The sequence below is a fragment of the Mytilus galloprovincialis genome, chromosome 9 (assembly GCF_965363235.1).
Source record: "Mytilus galloprovincialis chromosome 9, xbMytGall1.hap1.1, whole genome shotgun sequence".
In the NCBI taxonomy this organism is placed as follows: Eukaryota; Metazoa; Mollusca; class Bivalvia; order Mytilida; family Mytilidae; genus Mytilus; species Mytilus galloprovincialis.
The window spans coordinates 23,879,543-23,897,178 of NC_134846.1; the positions used below are offsets into that span (position 1 = coordinate 23,879,543).

Here is a 17,636-nt window from a genome sequence, read left to right on the forward strand (position 1 = left end):
CAATGCTCTTAAACTTTGTTTTTTCATTTGTTTTTTTTTTTCACCTTTTGTTTTATTCGAGCGTCAATGGTGAGTCTTTTGTAGAAGAAACGCGCGCTGGAGCAAATACAAAATTTCAATCCTGGTATCTATGATGAGTTTATCTATATAACCTTGATAACCTACTATTATATTTGTTAAAAGTGCTTTTATTTCTTTTTATTTGTTACTTGTGGTTACCTCGAGCATCAATGAAAAAACATTAATTTAATTCTGGAAATGACCAGTCAAACTTAGTTACACTTAAAAGTTAATTTAATATGTGTTTTTGTGCCCAATTAATACAAGTCGTTTTTATTAAACGAAAAAATAAAGCAATAATACTAAAATGTCAATTCACAGTTTTCATATTTTAGATTATAGGAGATATCCGTTAGACATCAAGCCAAATGTAGACAAATGATCTTTAATGGTTGTCTATTCATACAATTTTGACTTCTGGATCCCAATTATTGTGGCGTTAACCAATTATGTCTTCTTGTGATGTTCGCACAATTCGATATTAGGAAACTAAAACAGCCGTCATACGAGTGGGAGATTTATCTAGCTTTAAAACCAGGTTCAACCCAAAAATGTCTTCGAAAATTCCTATACCAAGTAAAGAATAGGACAATAGTTTTATTATACGTTCCGCTGGTTGATAAAAGTCCAGCGTTTTTACAATTTGTTTGTACTTCTCACTTTGAATTTGACATTGGAGATCGGTATTTTGTTGGTTCCTTTTTTCATTAATTTACTAGCACGTAGAAACAAAATGTATATATTTTGTCAAGAATATAATTATCACTGTTCAAGCTTAGTAAATTTAGGATGCGGTTTCCATAATGAGGGTAGACGTATTTTCATGGAGAATCAACAACGAAATTGTAATTTAAATTTTGATATAGTCAGGATTCTGCTAAGTCCAATTTAACTCCCCATTACTCCACTTTTTTTTTTTACAATTGTGAAAATAGAAGTCAGTGAATGAATGACGCGCTGTCAATTTAGCTCTTGAAAACTAGTAAATTCATCTATATGGCGTCATTTGATCTTCACATGAGGATTGTATTTAGTCTTAGATAAATTAACTTCTAGCTATTATTAAGCATTAATTTATATAGTATACTTCTAGGCCATTTGTCAACATACAAATATTGTCTGATCAAGGGGAATCTTCGAAATAAAAATAAACAAAAAACAATGAAAAGAATCTATTTAAATATTGGTTTTTTTTTTAAAGTTATGCACATTCCAAACAAGACCCAGATAATGAGATCGTTGCCCAATATTACTGGTGACATAAGTGATAGAGACCTAGGATCTTTTGATCTTTTGATTTGAGGTCCTTGGTTCAAAAAAATGAAAATTAGGTTAAGGTCAAAGGTCAAGGTCATATTCTAATTTTTGAATTTGTCTTATTTTCACTCATTTTCATTAACATTATAAGATATCGACAAATTATTTTGTATAAATTGTTATTTGCGACATGTGGTAACTAAATAATTTTAGTTGAAAGGGTGCGTACAAACAATGAATGGGAGTTTTAGCCCCTATCATATTAAAGTGATATCACTTATTAACCATACATATTAGAGACTAGGGTCTTTTGATTTGAAATCCTCAGTTTGTGACCATGAAATTGAGGTCAAGGTCATAGGTTAATTTGACGTTCTAGATTTTGACCTTTGCTTTAAATTCATATCTATACATCATAAAGCCATATGAACTGACATTTTAGACTGATTTTTTATATTTTAATATCAAAATAGATATAAACTGGTGGAAAGGCCTTCAATTGTTCTCTGAACAATTGGTTTTTAATTGTATATATTTTGGTTTGCCTTAGCATGTATTTGTTTCTTACAAATAAAATATTCATTCAGTTATTCATTTTATTCTATAACTACAAATTATTTAGACAATTTCTATAATGTCCGGCCAAATAGCTTAATACATGTATGTACATCAAGCTAATTGCAATAGATATTACGGAGTGGATACAAATAAAAGAAAAAACATATACTTAGTATATGATTTGTGTTAATAAACATAAGTCAAAGAAACAGTTATTGCCGAGAAACCTTCAATTAGGCCTCTAGTTGTTGGTCCTGCAAAATCTTGTATGTGATATTGTGGCTGTTATTATTATCTATCATAGTATAGTGAACTTTGTTTTAATTAGTTCGATATCCGATTACTGAATCCAAAGGTCAAAATCTATAAAACTCTAAAAGATTAAAAATCAAATACGAAACGAGAGATTACCAGAAAGAAAATAATCACAGCGATTCAAAAATGAAACACAGGAAGTTCTCTAGAAACATCAGCGTTAAATCAGGTGCTGGTTTGTCTAAGTTCCTTTTACTTTTATTGATGACGAACGTTAAACTTTATCTCACCATTATCTTATTTTTGTATGACTTCCTTCGTTACAAGGATTCACAGCATGTAATGATATAACATCGGATCAGTTTATGAAAGAAAAACATATTTCTTAGAAAGCTAAAGTATTTATTCCCACGTTGTTTGAACAATAAAATAACCTAATTAGACAACGAATTGATTGATATAGACAGAAAAGAACATGGTACTTTTTATACACACACGAAAACACAACAATTTCCTTGTTTCGATAATAAGACCAGATAGTTAACACAGTTTTCTCGGTTGTGACGTTTTCCGTTGTAAAGAAGCCTTTACAATTGATTAGCATAACCGGTAGTATTTACAGTCTAAATGACAGACAGTTCAAGTGATAATGTCATAAGGCTTTCACCTAAATTGGCGATCATACATAGTGTTAACATTGCATTGTATAAATAACATTGCATTGTATAAAGTTATCATAACAGACAGGTTACGTATCAAATTGTCTTTTTCCGTCAATATTATATAGGATTCTTAGTTGGGTTGACCCGCTAATAAATGTTCGTTCCAATTTACTAGTTTACTAGTAAATAGAAACGCATGGCTCTGTTATGATTATCTACTTAATTACTTTATTTCAGGTAAATATACCTGACTTTTTTCCAACAATTTTTTTTTTTTTTTTTTATATAAGTTGGATTATTTTGACCTGCTGATAACATATAAAACTAAAACTAACCGAAGACACATTGTCTTTTTCAAAGTGTCTTTTGCTATTTTACATTATTTATTGTAAACTTATTTTGTTGATTTATGTAAGCCTTCAATCTTATTGGGGTATAACTGTATTAGCCAATAAACAGTTGGCTAGTATTATTGTTATTATCATAATTATGATAGTATTGTGCCATGCACGTGTACAGAGAAATTTGTATGTGTTTTGTGTATTTCGTAACGAAACGCAGCTGACATTTTGCGTGTGAAATAAACTATAAAACTTCCGGTATATATATATATGGCTGTGTTCATAATGTATATACAACTCGTCTAAACATCAACCCAACAATGTTATCTCTGTAAATTTGCTTTCGCAAAGTTTTGGTTCTTCCCTCGCCGGGATTCGAACCCATGGTACTGTAATATCGTGACACCAAATCGCCTGCACTGCAGCCGTCCCGATAGACCACACGACCACCTGGGCTCTCAAAAAAGAGCTTTCGCTGTCCGTGTGTTACCTTTCCTCGTCAGTTTTAATCTAGCGGCGTACCACAGTACATGATATATAAGGCATGAAGATGTTATTGTTACAGATCAGCTAAATTATCTATAGTAAAGGATCCTACAAATTAATGTAATATACAGTCACAGAAAATAATTATATTTATAAGTACATCTGAGTCAGTGACAACTCTACAACAGATGTATCCATCGGATCGCCATCAATGATGGTGATACATGGCTGTGTACATAATGTATATACAACTCGTCTAAACATCAACCCAACAATGTTAGATCTGTAAATTTGCTTACGCAATTGACATTCATCATAAACCCTAATATTTGAAAGCCAAAAAATGTACAAGAAATTGAAAAGCAAAGAAGAAGCAAACGATCAATAGGAACCTGTACGAATGTCATGAACTCAATTAAGTTCCGTTAAATGGTAGGTTTTAAAGTCACTTGTTATACATATATGTTTTTACTTTATTTTTGAAAAAGAAGTAATGAAATTAATAACCTAAATTTGGGCCCACCAGTTGATGTGTTTGCAAGCATTGAAAGTATTAGTCGTACCGAAACTGTAGTGAATGGTCTAAAAGTTACCTTCATAGTCCTGTTCCTAGGTTCATTTCTTGGCTTTAGGTATACTTTTTGTCCGTTTTTGGTTTAACAATTTTTGCAATTTTAAGAGAGATGATTCCAACGTCATCCCTTTGGAACTCTTGATTGAAAAGATTCCTTATAGACATCAATCATATATCCAGGAAATTATGCTAGGCAATGCAAGCTCTGGAATATTGCATTAACTAGGAGATAATATCCTAGTTATATACTCAATATACAAGGGCTGGTAAAATGTTGCTACATATTATACATGAAAAGTTCATAATTTGGAATTAAAAAAAAGTTTTTTCCAAAGATGTTATATAAAATATTGATATATGTTCTGATTACCGAGAATTATCGATTAAAGACTAAAACACAAACATATAAATATGTTAACAAGTACAGACGACTTGTTGTTTTAAAGACAACCAATGGATTACAAAACATACAGAAGCTTAAGATAACCAATGTATTACAAGACAGACAGAAGCTAAAGACAACCAATGGATTACAGGACAGACAGAAGCTAAGGACAAACAATTGATTACAAGACAGACAGAAGCTAAATTTAAAAGACAATTAATGGATTACAAGACAGACAGAAGCTAAAGACAACCAATGGATTACAGGACAGACAGAAGCTAAAGACAACCAATAGATTACAGGACAGATAGAATCTAAAGACAGCCAATGGATTGCAGGACAGACAGAAGCTAAAGACAACCAATGGATTACAAGACAGACACAAGCTTAAGATAACCAATGGATTACAGAACAGACAGAAGCTAAAGACAACCAATGGATTAAAAGACAGACAGAAGCGAAAGACAACCAATGAATTACAGGACAGACAGAGGCAAAATACAACCAATGGATGACAAAACAGACAGAAGCTAAAGACAACCAATAATGGATTACAGGACAGATAGAATCTAAAGACAGCCAATGGATGACAAAACAGACAGAATCTAAAGAAAACTAATGGATTACAGGACAGACAAAAGCTAAAGACAACCAATGGATTGCAGGACAGACAGGAGATAAAGACAACCAATGGATTACAGGACAAACAAAAGCTAAAGACAATCAATGAATTACAGGACAGACACAAGCTAAAGACAACCAATGGATTACAGGACAGACAGAAGCTACATACAACCAACTCCTGATAAGTAATAAACAATATGACGGAGTTAAGCAAATTTGTGGGCACTCAATCCTTCCCAACCTTTGACATTGGTTAAACAAAACAAAATTTTAAAAAACTACAAATTAATTGAAAAGATCTTGACTCGTTGGATCTGAACTGAGCAGAAAAACAAATAACTAGACAAAAGAAAAAAGCTTTACATTTTAATAAAATAACTAATACGTACAAAATGCAACATAAATTGATTAAAAAAATGAGACAGTTATGACAGGAATATCGTATTTTAGGAGTTGGAAAAATGGTCAGAACGCCGCTGTTATATTTTTCCAACATTTCTACACGTTGCAATTTCTATCCTGTCAATGTATAGATACTTATCCGTATGTTGTCCTCTCATTGTATTTTGGAGTTATGATTGTGATTTCATTTAAACGAACTCCACATCTATGTATCATAATAATTTTCAGCAGTTTATTATTTTGAACTTTCGTCAAAACTAAAAATCATTAGCACAATTTATTTTCCTAGACAAACAAGTGAAATTTTCAGATCTGTCCACAGGCCACATTCTCTTATAATAAAACCTTTTAAGAAATCATAGAAATGTCATCCGTTAAAAATCGAGTTATCGATCTCATTAGTTATTTATTTTATTTAAGCCAATCAAGAAAATCCTAGGAACAGTGGGATGGCACTAAACATCGCACACAAAATTTCAATTCTTCAATAAAACGAAAAATTATCTGGTATTTCTCTCATAAATATTTTGCAATATAATATGGTCATTGTAGTTCAGAATAACGTTCCCAAACATGGTAATATACTCTTTAAAGAACGTACGGAATAAATTTTGTAATTTATTTACTCTACTTTGGATTATTTCAGAATCTAACTTGATTTACACTTCTGGTAAGTATAAATTAGAAAAATAATTTAAAAAAAGATTTAAAAGAAAAGATAAGAAATTAATGATTTCATTAAAATAAACTTGTATTGAAAATACTTTTTTACAATACTTTTACAAATTGAAACTTGGATGGAGAGTTGTCTCATTGGCACTCATACCACATCTTCTTATCTATAATATGGTGTAACACCACTAATTCGGGCCCGGCCATAAAGCACATACCAGAAAGTAGTACATATTTAACACAAAATAGTTCCTACGCATGAGTGCAACTTTCAAAATATGTAGAATATTTAGGTATTTTTGGTATCAAATGAAGGCTGAAGGACTTGTAATATTGTAGAACACATTTGGACTTATAATTTTGAATATTAGAAAAAACTGCACCAAATTTAAAAAAAAGAGGGAACATTTGGTCTGAAGTACCTGTTTTGGTACATCCGAAGTTCCGGGAACCAGTTCTTTCTTATATGCCATTAAAGGTATGCCGATATGTTCAGTACAATACACCATAAAGTGTTGCTTTGACATGCAATGATTGCCACTTTATTTGAACTTAAAACAAAACAGGTGTGCCTTCTGGAAAAGAGGAACTTAACATAGAAAGCTGATTAGCAATGGGACCATGAATTAGTGGTGTACTTCCATATCACATTCTTTCTTATATGGCTATGGGAAAATATCATTTCCGGAATTTAACCCAACAATCAATCAATGTAAACACTTTGTGAAATATTTCATTGTGAAACAACTATTAATATCGACACTTTCTGTATTTTTATAATCGAATCAATTGGTAAATTTTCATAAGATTATGCAGCTTTTTTATTTAATTCATTTTCATTACTTTCTTCTTGTTAAGTCTAACGCTTCAATTCAGCTATAGTAGTGCGAACTAAGAATCACAAAGTTGAACCCACAACTTCTCCTAATGCCTCGAATGAATTTCAGTGAACCTTTCACGAACTCTTTTAAATTTGAAATTTATAAAAATATTCAACTTGCATTTTATGTGTCTTATTTATTGATCCAGTTGATTTCTTCTACAACTTGTTCATTGTCGAATCCTCAAAAAGGGTAAACATCTTGAATTTGCAATTCTTATATGAACAATTTCAATTTTCATTGAACATTTCTGGCATTTGGTCATTTGTGCATATCCTATTCTATTTTTCAATCTAGACTAAACGCTACAAAGTATAGAATCTTGTAATAATTCATCTAGTTGGGATGGTGTATTCGTTAATTTCCCTAATAAGAGCAATCGTTGATTTTTATAAAAAATAGTACAAGAATTGACGAGACCATGACTTGGAACAGACACACAAGCGTGTTCCTGTATTAAATAAGGTTTATTTCACCAGTGTGAGATATAGTATTCTCTAAGTTTTTCACTATTTTTACATTTCCCATCCGATTTTTGTTAAAAAATAATTCTCTTCATTAGACAATAGTGAAATAACATACTGTTCTCGGCAAATGATTGGTCGACATTTGGTTATAAAGTCAAATTTGCTTGACTTCTTCTGAATTTCCTTTGTGACATCATATAACAAGGCGACCATAGCTGAATACGTCCCATTAAGAACACATCTTTTTCTGCAAATCTATGAAAGGGAAGGATAAAGACCCTTAGAGGAACAAATTCCACCACTATAACTCGTGTATGGGTCATTATCAAAAAACATGCAAAACTATGTTATTGGGTCTTTTTAAGTCACAGACATGAAAATATATCAAAATAACACTTGCATATGTTAGATATGAATGTTTTGTGATACACAATATACAGTTTACAGTATGAAATGTTATAAAAACATCCTTAATGTTTTCTTAAAACCTTGAAGATAGCCAGAATTAACTGTTATTTTTTACTATAAATCCTTTCAGACTTGAAATAGGAATATTATTCATATCATTTGTTATTATGATTTATCACATTTTATTGCATTTTGATACATACAAACATTTTTTAATGATTTAGGAGGTGTATGTTGGTTTTATAATAAAAAATTTCACCAAAAGGAAATGTAACATTTTTTAAGTCAATGGTGTAACCAAAGGACAAATTAGTAGGATGAGTGTTATCTTTCGCAAAATTTGGGCATTTACAAAGGAGGGACGAAAGATACCAAAGGGACAGTCAAACTCATAAATCTAAAACAAACTGACAACGCCATGGCTAAAAATGAAAAAGACAAACAGAAAAACAATAGTACACATGACATAACATAGAAAACTAAAGAATAAACAACACGAACAACAGTTTCTCCCTTAGCAATGTTACCTGTAAGCATGTTATGCAAAAGAAAACAAACAATTATGTTGAAGATTTAGTGAAAAAATCGTAAAAGGAAGTAAAGCTTATATCGTAATTGGAAATAGACTAGTGTCCATGGTGTACCCTTTATAAAAATCATTTTTTTAAAACATTTCCTTATCTTTGAATAATGAAATATATTGATTATAGAAACATGCACCAGTAACAACATATAGAATAGAGGAATGGAGCACTTATTTCGTAACTGGATCTTAAAATACATCTTAAATCATTGGTGTTACTGTCAATGGTGAAACCATTTTGATAAAATAACACCAGTGACCAGTTTAGTAACACCACTGAATATATCATGACAATCAGCATTGTTTTGTGTTTCTTTCATGTTTAACAAGCGAAACATCATATTATTTATGAAAAACAAAACTTATTTAACAAAGTTTTAACAATATGATGTATTACATATACACAGTTTTTATAAACTGATGTATGCTGGTAGAATTATTTTTTCATCATTTTCTTTTGCCCGGTGATCTTGTCTTTGTGTTCAGTACTTGATAAAGGTAAAATTTGAAATGAGATGTCAATGGTGATACTTTTGTGTCATTGGAGTTACTGAAGAGTGGTGTTACTATATAAAAATCCGACATTTTTGTTTTATCTTTATTCATAAATGAAAGTGTTTTTATGTCGTGTACAAAGGATTAGGTATATTATTATCATTTAATCTTATACAATTCACATATATTCAGTTTGAGTGTATTTTTTAGTATTTGCAACGACCATAATTAGGACAGCCAACTGTTTTACGACAATGTATTCTAAAATTTATGTTTAAATAGAATGCACAGGTATATGAATAATGTCAATAAGTCGTAATTTAAACCTAAACAACGAATTGGAACAGTTGTTTGATGTTAAACAATAATATTTAGTACCTAAATGTATGCTTTAAATTGGTAACACCATTGACACAATTCTATTAAAGGATGACCTAAAATTGTTAAAATTGAAGAAACTCTTCATTTTTCCCATTGCATATTTCTGAATATCGTTGCTACCATACCATAGAATAGCGGGACACATTTAAATGTTTTAAACAATGACATCATTTTTCAAAATATAACTTCGTCGAAATTTGCACTTTTTTTATTATGACCCGTAGAACGATATTTTCCACCCTCAACAGTTCAACCCAAAGTATTTAAAAAGCTCGAAATATTAAAATATTATAACTTTTTCGAGTGGAGAAATATATTAACACACCTGTTGCAGTGGCTAAATCTATATTTACATGCCCTCCGTCGTCGTCCGTTTACATTAAACAAAATCGTCATTAAAACTTATGGCAAAATCAACCCAAACTTGGTCACACTCATCAAGTTTAAATAATGACACAAAAGGTAAAACAAACTAGTAATTTCTACCTCCTGTTTATTTAGACAAAGCTGCCAGACGACTTCTAATAGGAATATTTTTCCAATTTTTGCCTTTTGACTAGAAAAAAATATTAGAAATATAGAAAAATATATTCTAGGTGTCAGTATTCACCTCAAAAACTAACAAAACCTTTGAATAGACTTATTAAGAAGGGATATAGTTATGATACTGTTGTCAGGTCATTAAAGATTGCATATGTTGGCGTTAATATTGATTCACTTATAGGGTCTTTGCATCGGAACTAAACACATTTATTCAAAAGCCAGTTGTTGGCATGACACGGGTTATGTTTTTCTCATATATGTTATGATGGTATGATACTAAACCCCTAACGGGAAGGATTGTGCCTGATGTTCATATGATGAAATCATAATCTTTCAGTCAGTTTAATTGAAGTCTGGAGCTGGCATGTCAGTTAACTGCTGGTAGTCTGTTGTTTTTTATGCATTATTGTCATTTTGTTTATTTTCTTTGGTTACATCTTCTGACATCAGACTCGGACTTCTCTTGAACTGAATTTTAATGTGCGTATTGTTATGCGTTTACTTTTCTACATTGGCTAGAGGTATAGGCGGAGTGTTGAGATCTCACAAACATGTTTAGCCCCGCCGCATTTTTGCACCTGTCCCAAGTCAGGAGCCTCTGGCCTTTGTTAGTCTTGTATTATTTTAATTTTAGTTTCTTGTGTACAATTTGGAAATTAGTATGGCGTTCATTATCACTGAACTAGTATATATTTGTTTAGGGGCCAGTTGAAGGACGCCTCCGGGTGCGGGAATTTCTCGCTACATTGAAGACCTGTTGGTGACCTTCTGCTGTTGTTTTTTTCTATGGTCGGGTTGTTGTCTCTTTGGCACATTCCCCATTTCCATTCTCAATTTTATCTATCACAAAATAAATTTAGGAAAACAAATATCTGTTATAGTTTGAAACACAATCTGCAAGATAAATTATGTTGCTAAGGCATGGTCATTTCATCAGTCAACAGTTCTCCTTATATATTGCATTTCTGTAAATATAGACAATGCAATTTCCCATAGAAACTCCTTTTGGACTTAAATTGTACCACTTTTACTATGAAATATCGAAAAACAATTATATCCTAGAATGGAATGCTCATAAGCACCACTATTTTTTCACAGTTAAAAATATAGAGGTGTGCAGCATCTTTTCATTATTTAAATGCCCTAACTTCTATGAGTTTAAACTTATACTAAAATTATGCTCTACCCCTACCTTCACTTTTGGTCTACCTAAGAATGAAAGGCGGCCGCTAATTATGTTTATGTATACTGGTAACATTCCAAAGTTATGTCTCTATGAGAAGGTACATAGAGATCATATCTTGGAACCAGTCCGTAGGCAAAGCAAACTATCTTTAAATATTTAATATCTCCCCGAAAGAGAAGTGGTTTGTGAAACTGCTGCTTTATTTACAAAGTGCAACACAAAGGTGTAATAGCACAGCAGTTAAGATATTTACACATTCGTCTTTTTTAGCAAAATCTGTAGCAGCTAACGAGAAACTTCTAACAGCAAAATTGAATAATTTCTACAGCTGAAGTCTCAGTCCACTCCTTATACACGTCATTGTCCGTAAATGATGACGTTCGCCGATTTATTGCATTGTGAAAAAACGTTAAGTGGACTGAGTATATTTCGTGGACTGAATCCACGCATGGCATATTGTTAAAGCATTTGTACTTGTTTGAAGGCAATTGTTAACCCCTATTCAACTGCTTGAACTGAGTCGATTTGCTGTTGTCTCAACAACTCCATACTGTTATTGTTAAAATCATTATTTATATTGTTGTTGAGGTTGTCATCATTTCTTTTTGAGAATAGAATGTATGCCATTTAATTCTGCATGCAATAAATCCAATCATGAGTACCGAACTATGCATGAATTGAGCGAAGTAGATTTTTTTTCATTTGGTGAATTGTAGAAATTTCAAATGTTTAAACTTGGAAAAATTTGAAAATCACGAAAAAGGTTCTTTTTATTTGCAGAAGTACGTAAAATGATTTGGACTCAAGATGAAACTTACAACAATTTAACATTGTCGGCAGGCTTTGTATGGCAAAAGACTGCTCGTAGTCGTTTAAAATGTTCGGTCACGTGCACTGACGATGAACGATGTGGCGCCTTTTTCTTTTCCGATGCAGACAAGTCATGTTTAGCAACTCCGTTCCTACTTAAATCCACTGAAGAAGGTATTACCGTCATTGGAACAGAGTATTACTTTTTTCGACCAGGTATGAATATGAATATATTATAAACATGAGATAAAGGAAATGTTTTCAAAATAAGATCTTATTGCACGTACGCTCATAGCTAATAAACAGTTGTATCTATAAATTAATGATACTATATATAAATGATTTCCTCTAAACATACTTTTAAGTTAGGCCTCTCAGATGTTTAAATGTCAGATCATATTTTGAAGCCATTTGTCATTTTTGTTTGTTGAAATATATTGATATTGAAAAGTGAAACTTCCTGGTTAACTAAATTTTTGTGATTAGTTAACAATCGTTTGCAACCAACTCCTATCCTTCCGATTCCTTTGTTTAAATAGAAACAGTTTTGTTAAACTTTAGATTTTTTTAATTGTCATTTTCTAGTTATGTATTTGTATTATTACACTTGCATGTGTGCACTAAAACAAGTATTTGATTCATTCATTTGAACGATTATTTACACATTTGTTTTCCAATGAAGATATTTACAAAACGTGAAGGGAATATGACATATCGTATTGTCAATATATTGATGGAAACAGCGGCTTTTTCTATTTAATGGTAATATCATAGGTGTTTGTGTAATTTGTCAAAGATAGGTTTGTACACAGGCACTTGTCTTAGAAAAAAAATTCCTGTATACCTTAATATAACACAAAGTACTTAACTAAAAATTTTGAAAAATGTCACCCGGTCGCGAAATTCCGAATTATACCGATTTCTCAGCTGTCAACCCCACTAAAACTTGATATGTTGTAAATCTAAATTGATTTTTCTACACAATGGTGTATAACAAACCTACTGTTGTTGTCGGAACCATCCGTAGCAATCCTACCCAAGTATGGCAATCGTAATTATTTGGTCTACCGACGCCAATTTGGAAACAAACGTCTCGCAGTAAAAGGTATCTTCCCACTCTCAAGGTCTAAATGTTTCTTGGATTTATCTGATCTTATTTCATTTCATACTTTAAGTCAAGAGAGAGAGTCTGAATGAGATCAATAGAATGGGAAAATCTGAGTTTTAACAAGAACTATCTTTAGAAAAGATATCCGACGTATTTAAATTTGAGTATATGTTTAAAACTATCATTTCGATAACCTTCAGAAACACAATGACTTAATGATGCAGGACCTCTTTAATTAAATCTCCATCTGAATGTAACTACAAGAAGGCGATTGCAGTGCACTGAAAACCTGCATAGTTTGACACAATTTGTCCTTTGTGGCAACGCCCGTTCACTACCTTCATCTTGTGAACAACAATGCTCTAACTATCTAAAAATCAATGAATTACCAACAAAAGAACGTTACAAATTGTTTTGTGAATATTCCAATTATATTTAAATAAGTGATTTACCATTTAAATAACGTTTTCTCTGTTTGTGTTCAGTATTCTCGGTCCTCGTATCTTTCTGTTTACATTCACCAAAACCCCGCGGAAATCTCACATGTGTAGGTGCGTTCTAAAAGTCATGTACGTTCGTACAACAAAGTTTACATTAAAAATTAGATAATTGTCCCGAATAAACAGCTGTCATGGATGAAAAGAGCTATTGGAGAAGCAATTATTTTAATAAAAATATAAATCTTTGTAAGATCTAGTTCAAATATTTATAGTTTTTCACTTGCTTTCCATCACGATATAATTAACGAGACGTTTTATCAAACACAACCAAATCACCCACCATGACAGTATTTTGTCCAATCACAGAAAGAATTTTCGATCATGCGTATTCTGTTGCCATAGTTAAGCGTCCTTAAGTTCAAAGGGCACAAACCGAAACTATACCGACTACGTCGGAAAAATAGAAACTCCTTGCACATTAGACCATAAGACAGACCTCAAATAACACTTATTAGGGTTTGTATCACATAATCCTTTACGAATTTACAATAAAGATAATAATTACCTTTCAGAGAAAAGCTGACAGTTGTTTTGGAAATAGTTTTTAAAATAAATCAATCAGTGCGGACTTAGTGTTTCCAATTTGGCGTCGGTATACAAAAAAAAACTCATGTCGACCTGCTTCTGAGGCATGCTATGAATGATCCCAACAACAACAGTAGTCGTGTCATACACCATTGAGTAGATAAATCAATTTAGATTAACGGCATAATAAGTTTAAGTAGGTTTGGCAAGCGAGAAATCGAAATAAAACGGAAGTTCTCTAACGGGTCACATTTTTCTAAATTTTTCGTTAAGTACCTTGTGTTAAGGTATATAGGAATTTGTTTTTGAGACAAGTTCCTGTGGTTTTGTACTTTTATTTATTAACGTATCTAATACAGACATACTACTAACGAGCTTTCATTCCATCATTCATCAAACAGTTTAACTAATATAACAAAAACATGAAAAACAAAGTAAAGGTAGCCTCATAAAAGTGTGGACAACAAGTAATGATTATGTTTTAATTTTACCGAATGATTCACCTTTAACTTGCGAGGTAGTCTCATAATCTCATAACCGTGTGTGCAACCGTAATGATTATGTTTTAATCTTACCGTATCATTTAAATTATAGAAAAGTATATTACATGTAAAACATATCGATTCTTATTTTGAGCCATACATGTAAACACAAATGAAGAAAAGGAATAAAGATGCATTCTGTATCCTCAATGTGTTAAAATTTATGTTGTATGTCATGCAGTTATAAACTATGGTAAACACATACATTGTAACTCGCTAATCATTCAGTGGGATGGTTGGTCAATTGCCCAGTTTGCCCATTTTAATCTTAACATACAAACTTTATTAAACGTAGATACAATGTAAGGAACAAATACTGAGTTGTAGGTCACTGAAAAACAGAGTTTGGAACCTAAGTATGGCAATGAATGATACATGTACCCGTCCTAGGTATGTATTTATGTTTTGGAGGGATAAATACTTTTTAAGCGGTCCTCAATCATAACAGAAAAAAGGTTAACAAAATTAATTCTTTTCAATAAGAATAAAATGAAATAAAGCACAAAGATTGAAAAATATTGTTCATAATTGTTCATAAGAAACGAACTAAATGCCCCCCTCCCCCCCACACACACAAACGTAAATAAATTATATCAGTAGAACGTTGGGCCAACTAATTTGAATTCTAGATTTCCAGTAAATAAATTTATTCAACAATTATTATATTTAGATATTTATTTCAAAGATAACTATCTCATAAAATAAATGCAAGTTGTAGCTAGGTCCAAATACATGTAGCTTTTAACAGTCCTATATAAGTACGAATAAGACAGTACGCAAATATCTTTTTTTTTTCTGCACCACGGATTTAAAGTTATCGTGTATTCGTTAAAATATGAATTCTTTTAGACAAGATAAAAGTTTAAAGATACGAATAACCAGTACAAATTTTAGAGAGCGACAATTTTAAAATAGCTTTTTAGTCCGGAAAAGGTTATTGATTACACATTCATTACTACTTTTGAAGGTAGTGAAATTCTAATCTAATGTTAAAAGACCGTGCGGTATGATAAATCATTTGACTGTCTATTGTCGGTGGAGAATGTCAAAATATCATCAATAATCAATACGCCACTGAGATCACCCTGTATAACCCCGATACAGATGAAACCGGACGTTGACCGTTCTAATCGAACACATCGTATAACACTGAGTTCAGACAGTAAGAAATTAATACTTTTAAAGAAAATCCAACATCTATTCTTCGGATATGTTGCTCCAATATATTCTATGCCATAATACTCATTAGTTACTAAAAGGTTTTTCAAATATGTGGAATTTTTATATACAAACATCAAACAACGCACGACGATATCAATGATAAAACGTGCTTGGTATTTTTAAATATTCAAAACTTAATGTTTCTTGTACTTCATAGTTTTTATAACATACATTTTTGAAAATTTCATAGGTAAAATTAACAAACTTATAGACGTTACGCACGGTAATGCGTTCGGATTAAAATTACGTTATTATATGATTTAAGAACGCAACCATTTGCCTATACAAATTAAATCACCAACATCCATATATCTACAGAAAGGCCCGGACATGTTTTTCTTATTTTAAGTTAATTCTATAAATTTTTGCACCATACATTTATTTTATTGAACACACAAATCTTACTTTTACGTTAAAAATTACTTGTCCGGCGTAACATTTCAAATTAAATAAAATGCATTTTTCTATGTTCCGTTGTAATTTTGCACGTGAAATCTGCGAAATTTAGTATATCAGCTTCCTATTAGATTTATATTATAACATCATACCCATTTTTTGTTATTGGCTGAAATTTGAAGCAAGCCTTCAACGAAATATTCAGCAGAGGAACCTGTCTTAATGTGTTAGGAGGAAAGTTTATCAACATTTCAGTTTTATTATTATCCCTATAAAGTAATAAAATCATATTAAAACTATACTCAATAAAAAGTTCTGAAAAAGATAAACATTTTCAAAGTTTCAAATGTAAAAAAAAACTTTTTCTTGAAGCAGAATTTTAAAAAATCGAATGTCTAGCCACTATGTCCAAACGTAATTTTTGTCCATTCCTTAGGTGAAACATGTTGTATAAATACTAAATGTGCATTTATAGTACAAAACTAACATATTTATAAGATACAAACTATAAGTTCATACAAATGGCTAAATGAGTCGGGTGTTTTCGCAAACATGATGACCTTACAATTTTTTTCGGAAAGCATTCCCTATGTCTAGCCATTATGTCCAAGGGCGTCATTTTGACGTTTCTGCACAGTGGCGTCTTTTATACAAATACACACTATTTACGAACTGTTTAGGCAGTCAAAATGATGCCGGGAAATGTTCATTCCAAAATGGTCTGCTGAATCAAAAATAACACTCAGATTAGAAAAACACACAAACATAAGGAATAAACCCTTTATAGACATAGGGGAAAAGGGGGGATGGCCCGAGGGATAATTTCTTATGGACAAAAGTTTTCACGCAAATCTAAAACACCTTTATAGATTAGAAACCGATTAGAATCCGAGGTACAATGGTCTTATAATTTTTAAAGAATTAAATAAATGCGTATTTATAAAATAAAACCATCAGTGCTAAAAAGATAGAGAAATAGTCTAAAAACTCGCACAGACACATACAAATATTAGACAAAAGTGAGTTCAATCTAAAATAAACCTAATTTCAACTAAAATCCTTGTAAAAAAAAATATTGCTGAATTATTATATGACCGATTATTATGAAATAAATGCCATAAGTGTTTATGTTCAATTTGTCAAAAAAATGTTCATCTATATTTTTGTTTTCATGTGTCACTCCAGGAGCAAGATTTTTTTTAAAGGTTGCTTTGTATCCTTTCCAAAATTAAATTGTTTTCATCTCATTACAGATCAAAAAATAAAAACGATCCTTACTTAATTGCCTTATACATGATAAATTTTGAAACATTT

At 31.4% G+C, this 17,636-nt stretch overlaps 1 long non-coding RNA gene across 1 annotated transcript in view; it reads left to right on the top strand.

The window, feature by feature from the left end:
- Positions 1–6,146: 6,146 nt before the first annotated feature.
- Positions 6,147–17,636, top strand: part of LOC143046713 (uncharacterized) — a 71,712-nt gene continuing 60,222 nt past the window's right edge. The window contains exons 1-2 of the long non-coding RNA XR_012969243.1: positions 6,147–6,274; positions 12,001–12,246. This is a non-coding gene — a long non-coding RNA (uncharacterized LOC143046713). The remainder of the gene's footprint in view (positions 6,275–12,000; positions 12,247–17,636) is intronic.